Source organism: Bufo gargarizans, chromosome 2, assembly GCF_014858855.1.
Source record: "Bufo gargarizans isolate SCDJY-AF-19 chromosome 2, ASM1485885v1, whole genome shotgun sequence".
Taxonomy (NCBI): Eukaryota; Metazoa; Chordata; class Amphibia; order Anura; family Bufonidae; genus Bufo; species Bufo gargarizans.
In genome coordinates, this window is record NC_058081.1 from 186,125,838 (window position 1) to 186,137,920 (window position 12,083).

A 12,083-nucleotide genomic window follows, 5' to 3' on the forward strand; every position below is an offset into this window, starting at 1 on the left:
GCCTTTTGAGGTCGGAATGTTGAATTGAAGATGTCGGATAATTAAAACTTTTTTTTACATTATAATTCGCCATATTCATGATATGGCTTTGTTCACACAAGCATATTATTTAGCACCCTATGAGCTGTAATATATCCCGCTGACTCTGTTGGGTCAGAGATTCCACGTTTTGACCGTGTTGGTCTTTATCTAGGATGCTTGATAAAGACCAACGCGGTCAAAATGTCAGTCCCTCTTTTTGGATGACTGGGGGTACTAGAGGCCGGTACCTAACACTGTGAGAACCACCACTAAACCAAGTACCTTTTCCGTAAGTGCTGCTACAGACACAATTTTTCACTCTGTTGGGTCAGGTTCTGATTCTCTTTCTACAGGAAAGTGTAGCACATCAAACTACTCTATTTTGACCGTCAAAAAGTAATGGAAACCTGAAGGAATGCACCTTAATGGAAGTCCTTCTACTGAAATTCAATGAGATTTTTCAGGGTGTAGCTATACAGTTTGAAAACATCATTGCTGCCTGAACATACTCCAACTGCTGGTGTAAAAAGTAGTCTAGATGTTCATAGCTATGGTTTCCATTTTCATTTCTTATGGAATGTAATCAGATGTGTTATTAGGAGTCATGAAAGTCTCATTACTTTCTTCACCATTACCAGGTTATCACTTGGATGAAAAGTGTAATTATGATTTCTACAAGTATAATTGTTCTGCCAATAGAGCTCAGCATGTTAAAAATAAAGAACGAAGAATTGCTAAGCAGTGCAGATCCGTGGTGATTGGTCCTTCAGGACAGGCACATTTTATTCACTTTATACATGTACTTACTGTGTCTGAGCCGTATACTTAGCAAACATACGACAGGCAAAGTTCCCGTTGTGTAAGTCAAATGTATTTGTAGTGCTACATTCACCCGACAGACACCAAAAATGGGTCCTTTATTGGCCTCCATAAAGCTCTTATAAATTTATACAACTTTTTTTTTTCAACTGTAGCATAAAGCACAGCGAACTCTGCTCTCCTATATGGTTGGTAAACTGTATAAAAGCATATACTGGGTGGTATAAATAATTTTTCAGTTGTATTCAATGGGCAATATATGCCTATTTAGTAACATGCATTGGAGATAGCTGTGTTGTGAATTTTCCCAATTATATACCTCTACACCAAAATGTGCACAGTTCCTTAGTTTAACAACTAACTTTATATATATATATATATATATATATATATATATATATATATGTATATATATATATATATATATAATTTTTTTACTTTTTCTAATGTTTTCTTTTGCTTTTTTTAATAGAAATATTAGATTTATATTTGTAAAAACACAATAGACCTACAACATGCACTCTTGTAAAGCTAACCCTGGCCTCTGCCAATGGACTAGCTGTGCTCATATGGAAACCTCTGCTTATTGGGGAGTAAACCTTGTTGTTCTCCCTCCCAAAGTGCCTCTTATGCTACTTTCATACAGCAGATAAAAACTACAAATAGTGTATTTGCGTCACTATTGTTTTTTGAACTCTTGGTTTTGGCTTACATATGTGGATGTAAAATACTGCCATGTGAAAGTGGCCTCACACACTTGTATGTTGCTCCCATCTCATGTTTTACTTATTCTATATGCATTTTTATTGCTTGTATTAGTTTTGTATTGAACTGTATAGGCTGAGATCAGTTCATCAGTATAGATTCACAGTGTTATAGTAATCTACCATTATATGTTTATCATTTTATTCAGCCTGAGGAAGGACTTTCATGTATGAATCCAAAACGTGTTTGATATGAACTTAGCAGTAGTTTGACAGCCTTGTAAATTCATCATATAAGCATTTAGTCCTTCCCGCCCGGCGCTGTTATGAATGCTGCTTCAAGTTCCTACGTAATGTAAAGCAACATAATACCGTAGTACTGTCCTGAGATACCACAAGTTCAGAAGCTGTCCCTATGTCATCACTTGCCAGTGCCAACATCATATCATTCAGCCGACACCCTGCTCTTGCTACTGGGATCAGAGATGAATCATATCCGTGCAGTTTTACCCCTCAGATGCTGTGGTCAATAACAGGGAGGATGTCCCTCTGTCCTGTGAATTCAGTTGCAATGTGTGGAGCAGTTGTCATAATGCCGGGGACCTTCTGAAGGCCTCCAGGCTTGCCAGTTTACGGCTGGCGACAGATTAAAAAAAAAAGTTAGGAATGCTAATATGAGGATACACAGCAATTAAAAAAATAGCTAGTACAGTAGTAAGAAAATATCAAAAACTATACATTCAATTTGTCTTCTCCATAACCGTACTAACCTGCAGAAAAGAAGAAAGTTAACATCATCTTACACAGTGAAAACCGTAAAAACGACATCCAAAAAACAATGGCGGAATTCTGGTGGTTTTTGTTACAGTCGCCACAATATTTTTTTATTTATTATACTATAAATTGATGTACCCTAAAATGGTGCCAAAATACAACTTGGCCCACAAAAGCCAGAAAAAGAGCAATGGCTTTTGAAATACGGAGATGTAAAAAAACGAAACAATTGCCCCTTCCTTAAAGGCGTACTCTGGTTGGTTAAAATTATCCCCTATACACAGCCCTATACACCCTGCAGCTCCCCTGAAAATAAAGTAGCGGCCGGTTGCACATGCGTGCGGCCACTCCATTAGTTTCTATGGTACTTCCGGAGAGCCTGTCCTGTGGATAGGAGATAACTTTAACCAACCTCTGGAACTCGCTACTCCAACATATCAGACTCTCACCTACAGTGGAATCCTTCAAAAGAAACCTAAAAACCCACCTCTTCAGACAAGCCTACAACCAGTGACCCTGCTGCCTCTATACCGCCATGACCAGCTTCACCCTCTCCTACTGTGTCCTCCCACACCATGTAGATTGTAAGCACTCACAGGCAGGGCCCTCTCCTTCTGTACCAGTTTGTAGCTTAGTGCAATTGTCTGTATCATGTATGTATATCCCTTTTCATATGTACAGCTCTATGGAATAAATGGCGCTTTAATAATAATAACCGGAAGTAATAAACTAGGCTATGTAGGCTTTTTACATTAGCAACACGAGCCTGCCTGGTTCATTTGCAGTTTTGACAGAGGCAGTGTATAATATACAAAAAGCTAATTAGGACAACAGACAAAATTTAAGGTTTTAGGTTATTGCTATCTTGTGGGACATTTATAAGTAGGAAAATAACTTGTTTCTAAAAATAGCATATGATTTTAGAGAATAATTTTTGTTTATTGCTCGTATAACCCACTACCCTACACAAATCAAAGTGGAATGCGCTTTTTGATAACTTAGTTATCTTAATGCTAGAGGGACTTTGAAGCAGTGATAAGTAGACAGTTCAACGAACTAACAAGTAGTATGAGAATACTGTGACAAATATGATGGGATGCTGCCAACCTCTGAAATGACACTGAAACGGCACCAATATGTCTATGACCCCAATTATGCCTCATACATCATTAAGTCTCTGTCAGTGCTGAGAAAGTATTAGCTCACTTAAAGGGAACTTGTCATCGTATTCCCAGCCCCTGAATAACCCCCATAGTTCTATACACATATGGCGAGAAGTTTCATAAGATGCCACTGTCTGAAATGTCCAGTGTAGCATGAAGTTAACGATGAAGTGGTTCGCACTACTTGGAAACAGTCCTGTGCGCATTCCCAATATCCTGAGGTGTCATGCTGTCCCACAACCATTCTGGATTAATTGACATCTGACAGGCCTCGGATAGTTCATTACTAGCAATATCCAGCAGCACAAGATGAAGTAGGGGCCACCACACCTTGTTTTACTGCGATTGTCATGAAGCTGGTCTACAGGATGTCAGTCAAGAGAGGTGGGAGAAGTGACTGCATGACTCCTCATGAAACCAGAACCACCCACAAGACTGTGCAAATTATAACTTTAGCTTCTCCTTTGTGCTACAGGGCACATTTTGCAGATTGGCAACTATTTCCATTGTTTATAATGCATAATGTTTTATCAGACTCTTTCAATACATAGGATTTTGGGAATTGAATCTTTGGTTGGGAAATACAGTTAAAATAATTTAGGAATTAGGGGGCATGTCTGTATGATATTTTTTTTTTTAAGTGTATTCATCACAATGGCCCACTTTCAGTAATGTGATTAGGCCTGGACCTTGCCATAAAACACCAAAACATGCAGCTTTTTAGATACAATTTGGTGCTTCTAGTTTAACCCCCTACCTGACATGAGACGTGATAATACATCATAGCGGGGGGTAATACACTAACAGGCAATGCATTACAATACAAATGTATTGTAATCAAATGTATCGTAATGCATTGCAGAGGGGATCAGACTCCCAAAATTTGAAGTCCCAGTGGGACAGAAATAAAGTAAAAAAAATAAAATAAAAACAGTTTTTAATACTATAAAATTTACTTTTAAGTACAAAAAAAATGCCCCTTTCCCCTGATTTTATAATAAAAAATAGAAAACAAAGAAAACACACACATATTAGGTATTGCCGCGTCTTTAATGACCGGCTCTATAAAGATATTACATAATCTACCCTGTCAGATAAAGGCCTCATGCACACGACCGTTGTGTGCATCCGTGGCCGTTGTGCCGTTTTCCGTTTTTTTTCGCTGACCCATTGACTTTAAATGGGTCCGTGGAAAAATCGGAAAATGCACCGTTTGGCAGCCGCATCCGTCATCCGTTTTTCCTGGCCGTGAAAAAAATATGACCTGTCATTTTTTTCACGGCCAACGGTTCACGGACCCATTCAAGTCAATGGGTCCGTGAAAAAACACGGATGCACACAAGATTGTCATCCGCGTCCGTGATCCGTGTCCGTGATCCGTGTCCGTTTTTTGCTATCATTTCAATGGCAAACTTGACTTAGATTTTTTTTTTCATTTTTCATGTCCGTGGATCCTCCAAAAATCAAGGAAGACCCACGGACGAAAAAACGGTCACGGATCACGGACCTACGGACCCCGTTTTTGCGGACCTTAAAAAAAACGGTCGTGTGCATGAGGCCAAACACAGTAAAAAAAAAAAAAAGTGTCAAAAAAGCCATTTTTGTCACCTTACATCACACAGTAAAAAAACATTATAAAATAGACTATTTTTGGCACCTTACATAACAAAAAGTGCAACACCAAGTGATCAAAAAGTCGTATGCCCCCCAAAACAGTACTAATAAAACTGTCACCTCATCCCACAAAAAAATGAGCCCCTACATAAGACAATAATATATATGGCTCTCAGAATATGAAGATACTAAAACATAATTTTTTGGGTTTCAAAATTGCTTTTATTGTGTACAACTTAAATAAATAAAAAAGGATACATACTAGGTATTTCCACATCCATAACGAGCTGCTCTATTAAATTATCACATGACCTAACTTGCCAGGGGAACGCTGTAAAAAAATAAAAACTGTGCTAAAAAAGCCATTTTTTGTCACCTTACATCACAAAAAGTGCAAATACCAAGCAATCAAAAATGCGTGGACACATCGCAGCGTTCAGCCGAACACCGTGTGTGCTCGAGTCTCCTCCCCGCATGTTTTTTTGACTTCTACACAGCCAATAAACACGCGGGTAAGTACTGCCATTCACTGTAATGCTGTAGCCATGTTGGCTACTGGCATTACAGTGATTGGCTGGCCGGAACGCATCATCGGGAGCTATACATATCTTAGTCAGGGAGAGCTGTGCTGAAGAAGAGAAAGATAGTGTAGGGAGCGAAATAGTAATATTTTATTGAAAAAACTTGTTAGAGACCCAAAAGTCCTTTTAAGGACTATTGTTGTATCTGGCAGCAATATAATTATTAGCGCAACCTGCGCTAAATTGTGTGGAATTGTGTGAGAGACCCAAAAGTTATTTTAAGGACTATTGTTGTATCTGGCAGCAATATATATTTTTAGCGCAACTTGCGCTAAATAACTTGCATTTGTCTGGCCGCTGCAGACAGCGACATTATCTGTGCTACATCTCCTGTGTAACGTGTGTGCAGCCTAAAAATATCTGTGACATCCAGTGTACTTTTTCCATAGACTGTGTCCGCTGCAGACAGTTACATTACCTGCGCTACATCTCCTGTATAACTTTTGCGTATCCAAAATATTAGTGACATTCAGTGCAATTTTTTTCGCCGCTGGTGACAGCGACATTATCTGCGCTACATCTCCTGTGAAACGTGTGCGCAGCCTAAAAATATCTGTGACATCCAGTGTACTTTTTCCGTAGACTGTGTCCGCTGCAGACAGTTACATTACCTGCGCTACATCTCCTGTATAACTTTTGCGTATTCAAAATATTAGTGACATTCAGTCAAATTTTTTTGCTGCTGGTGGCAACGACATTACCTGCGCTACATAGTGAAGATAGTGCAGATAGAGACCGTGGGCAAGGTAATGGGACTGGGGGAGGAATGGATGGAGGGACTAGAATAGTTCAGAAGAAAAGGTGTAGGGTAAAAAATATACATAAACCTCTTAAATGTATGTATACTAATGCCAGAAGCCTGACTAAAAAAACTGTAAGGGACATGAACATGTGGAGTCACTGTGGGTAGAAATACATGGAGGCAAAAATAGGAGTTCATTTTAAACCACTTAAAATACCAGAGTCCACAGAAAATCTGCTACTAAACAAGATAGACGAGGCAGCAAATCATAATGAGGTCGTTATTATGTGGGACTTCAACTACCCAGATATAGACTGGGAAACTGAAACCTGTGCATCTCATAAAGGAAACAGGTTCTTGGCAATAACCAAAGACAATTACCTTTCCCAATTGGTTCAGGACCTGACTAGAGGGATGGTCATACTAGACTTAGTATTAACCAATAGACCTGACAGAACAACAGACGTGCAGGTTGGGGGCGGGGGACCTGGGAAATAGTGACCATAAAGTAATAACCTTCCAATTATCATTCAAAAGAGTGTTTCTTCAGGGAGGAACAAAAATACCAAACTTCACAAAAAGCTAAATTTAGCCAACTGAGGCTACTTTCACACTAGCGTTCGGAGCGGGTCCGTCTGATGTTTCATCAGACGGATCCGCTCCTATAATGCAGACGTTTGCATCCGTTCAGAATGGATCCGTCTGCATTATAACTTAGAAAAATTTCTAAGTGTGAAAGTAGCCTGAGCGGATCCGTTCATACTTTACATTGAAAGTCAATGGGGGACGGATCCGCTTGAAGATTGAGCCATATGGTGTCATCTTCAAGCGGATCCGTCCCCATTGACTTCCATTATAAGTCTGGATGGATCCGCTCGCCTCCGCACGGCCAGGCGGACACCCGAACGCTGCTTGCAGCGTTCAGGTGTCCGCTCACTGAGCGGAGCGGAGGCTGAGCGCTGGCAGGCGGATGCATTCTCAGTGGATCCGCCTCCACTGAGAATGCATTAGGGCCAGACGGCTGCGTTCAGGGCCGCTTGTGAGCCCCTTCAAACGGAGCTCACGAGCGGACACCTGAACGCAGGTGTGAAAGTAGCCTAAGAGAGGCCATAGATCTCTCAAAAAAAAGAAATACAGCCACAAAATGGGATATTTTTAAAAGCATCCTAAAATCTAATTGTGAGAGGTACATGCCTTATGGGAATAAAAGGTTAAGGAGCAAAAAGAAACCAATATGGATAAAAAAGAAAGCATTTAAATCACTAAAGCAGGAGGGTTGTGAGAAAGCACTGAAAAACTATAAGGAAAAAAATAGAATATGTAAAAAACAAATAAAAGCGGCTAAACAAGAGACCAAAGAGAGTAAAACTAACCGTAAAATTTTCTTCAATTATACAAATGGTAAAAAGTATCAATCGGAAGGTGTCGGCCCTTTACAGAGTGATGAGGAGGGAGTTGCGATCAGGAGAAAGCAAAGCTGTTAAATATTTTTTTTATCTCCACTGTATTAACTGAGGAAAATAAACTGTGAGATGAAATGCAGAATGTAAAAGTAAATTCCCCATTAAAAGTGTCCTGTCTGACCCAGGAAGAAGTACAGATTAAAATAGACAACTTGCCAGGACCGCATGGCACACACTCCTATATCCTAAGAGAATTAAGTAATGTCATAGCCAGACCCTTATTTCTGATATTTAAGGACTGGGAGTCTTCCACAGGATTGGCGCATAGCAAATATGGTGCCAATATTCTAAAAGGGTCCAAAAACAGACCCCAGAAACTATAGGCCGGTAAGTTTAACTCTTTCATGACCAAGGGTCATTGATGCCCCAGTGTCCAGGTCAAATTTTATAAATCTGACATACGTCACTTTATATGGTAATAGCTTTGGAACACTTTTATTTATCCAAGCCATTCTGAGATTATTTTCTCGGGACACATTCTACTTCATGATAGTCCTAAATTTGAGTCAATATATTTCACCTTTAATTATGAAAAAATCCCAAATTTACCAAAAAGTTAGAAAAATTTGCAATTTTCTAAATTTCAATTTCTCTGATTTTGAAACAGAAAGTGATTCCTCATAAAACATTTATTGCTTAACATTCCCCATATATCTACTTTATGTTGGCATCATTTTGGAAATGTCATTTTATTTTTTAGGACGTTAGAAGGCTTAGAAGTTTAGAAGCAATTCTTAAAATTTTTAAGGAAATTTCTAAAACCCACTTTTTAAGGACCAGTTCAGATCTGAAGTCACTTTGTGGGGCTTGCATAGTGGATACCCCCATAAACAACCTCATTGTAGAAATTACAGCCCTCAAGTTACTCAAAACTGATTTTACAAATTTGGTTAACCCTTTAGGTGTTCCACAAGAATTAAAGGAAAATGGAGAATACATTTCTAAATTTCACTTTTTTGGCAGATTTTCCATTTTATTAAATTTTTTTCTTTAACACATTGAGGGTTAACAGCCAAACAAAACTCAATATTTATTACCCTGATTCTGCGGTTTACAGAAACACCCCACATGTGGTCGTAAACTCATGTAAGGGCGCACGGCAGGGCGCAGAAGAAAAGGAGCGCCGTATGGTTTTTGGAAGGCAGATTTTGCTAGACTGTTTTTTAGATGCCATGTCCCATTTAAAGCCCCCCTGATGCACCCCTACAGTAGAATCTCCCAAAGAGTGACCCGATTTTGGAAACTGGGGAATAAGGTGCCAGATTTATTAGTACTATTTTTGGGGGCATATGCCTTTTTGATCGCTTGGTGTTGCACTTTTTGTGATGTAAGGTGAAAAAAATTGCTTTTTGGCACAGTTTTTTTTTTTTTACGGTGTTCATATGAGGGGTTAGGTCATGTGATATTGTTATCGAGCATGTTGTATGTACACTTTTTTTTTTATTTCACTTTAACACAATAATGGCATATTTGAAATAAAAAAGTTATGTTTTAGTGTCTCCGTGTTCTGAGAGCTATAGTTTTTTTATTTTTTGAGTGATTTTGTTATGTAGGGTCTCATTTTTTGTGGGATGAGGTGACGGTTTTATTGGTACCATTTTGTGGGACATATGCCTTTTTGATCGCTCGGTGCTGAACTTTTTGTGGTGTAAGGTGAAAAAAATGGCTTTTTGGCATTGTTTTTATTAATTTTTTTACGGTGTTCATCTGAGGGGTTAGGTCATGTGGAATTTTTATCGAGCATGCTGTTACGGATGCGCCAATACCTAATATGTACACTTTTTTTTCTTTCACTTTAACACAATAATGGCATATTTTAAATAAAAAAAATATGTTTTAAGTGTCTCCGTGTTCTGAGAGCTATAGTTTGTTTTATTTTTTTAGCGATTTTCTTATGTAAGGTCTCTTTTTTTTGTGTGGGATGAGGTGACGGTTTTATTGGTACCATTTTGTGGGACATACACCTTTTTTTTTTTTTTTTTTTTTTTTATTAAGAATATGCATATAGAGTACATGCCATTAAAATAACATAACTTGTACAAATTTCCTCAGATACGACAGATGTGCTTTGGGAGGGATACACTGCCTAATTTGATTACAGAATTGTATTATACTACACATGTGGGACGACTCACATTCCCTGTGAACCAGAAGTCTGATCCGCATAGATACATTGATGCATTGATGTAAAGCCACTTATAAAGGAACCTGATAAGCTTACATTGCTGAGTCCAATCATAGTTAGTCAAACCTCCTGAATTCGGCCCAGCTTTTCCATGTAGACCTGAATGCGGGAATCTTCCTATTCTCCCAAGCCGAGATCTCTTCAAACCTATAGATTTGATCTAATTTCTCCGTCCATTGGGTTATAGAAGGAATGTCTGACGATAGCCAGAATTTCGGGATAAGGAGGCGAGCTGCACTCAGCATGAGATAAAACAAACGGGAGGGGGTCCCGTTGCAGAGGGAGGGATAATATCCTAATAATGCCAGTTGGGGTGAGACCGAAATTTTCAGCTTGCATATCTTATTAGCTAGACCGAATATCTCACTCCACCACTTCTGTATTACTGGACATGTCCACCAGATATGGTAAAAAGATCCTCTTTGGACTCCACATCTCCAGCATTGGTCTGACCCACTTAAGCTATACAAAGAGGTAATGTCCGGTGTCCTGTACCACCGGGTCAAGACTTTGTAGCCATTTTCCTGAGTTCGGACACATCTGGAGGATTTGTGGGGAAGGATTAGTAGCCGTGAGATCTCGTCTTGGGAGAATGATACCTCCAAATCCCTCTCCCAGTGACCCACAAAGGCTGGTTTGACCATACTCAACGGTGTGATCAATAGTTTGTATAATCTGGAGATCAATTTGGTGTGTCTCGAGTTGTCTATTAGTAAACTCTCAAACCAAGTTAATGGTCTCAGTAAGGCTGCCAAGGGTATATTTTTCATGACAAAGGAGCGGAGGAAATTAAGCAAATGAGGGAAGGACTTACATTCAGGTAAGACCTGGAGGACCTCTTCGTTACTTATTATTGTGCCCTCCTCACTATATAGGGAGAGAATTTGGATTGTGGAGTGTTTTACCGGTGAAGGCAAACAGTCCCTGAGAGCGGGGGATGCATGCGCCATGACATCTTTTATTTGCAATAAAGGTGATGGGAGAGGGATTGCAAATTGTGATGCCTGCAGCCATTTCCATGCCGATAGTGTCGATTTTACAATTGGGTTAGGAGATCTATTCAGGGTAGGGAAATCAGGTAAGCCCACTAAAAGACCTGAGAGACATGATCCCATGTCGTTCTGCTCCATGGAGACCCAAGACTTATATACAGGACCCGTCATCCACTCAACTACTCTTGACAATAATATCGCCTTTCCATAAACCTCAGGGTCAGGAAGACCTATCCCACCCCTAGCCTTTGGTCTGCAGAGAACAGAACGAGCGAGTCGAGCCCTCTTACCATCCCAGACAAATGAGCCGATTTCACGTTTAATTTTGGCATAGTAGGTTTTGGGAATCGGGACAGGCAAAACCTGTTGGAGGTAAGTAAGTCTGGGCAAGACCAAGGATGTCACAATATTTTTCCTGCCAAACCATGAGAGAGAAGGGTTTTTCAGCAATACTAATTGGTCAGTAATTGATTTAAGTAAGGGGGTATAGTTCATGTGGAATAACGTATCGGGGTTTGGGCCAATTTTAACTCCAAGATATGTTATATTGGGGGCGTCCCAGTTAAAGGGGGAGCTGGATCTCAATTGATTCCTAACTGAGGTAGGTATGTTTATGCTTAAAACTTGGGACTTGCCCATATTGATTTTGAAATTGGAGTGAATTCCAAACTGTTCCAGAATTCTATATATCAGGGGAAGGGCTGTAGTCGGATTAGTATTTAAAATCAAGAGGTCATCCGCAAATGCCACTACTTTGTGTTCCTGTTGGCCCATTTTAACACCCTCGATCCCTGGTTCACTCCTAATTGCCTGCAATAGCGTTTCCATAACTAATACAAAGATTAGTGGGGAAAGTGGGCATCCCTGTCTGGTGCCGTTCCGAATAATGAAGGGTGGGGATAGGGTATCATTTATGATGATAGAGGCAGATGCATGGGTGTATAATGAGAAAATGGCCTTGATATATGGGTCTGGAAAGTTAAATGCTTGGAGAACCTCACCTATATATTCCCAACTGACCCTAT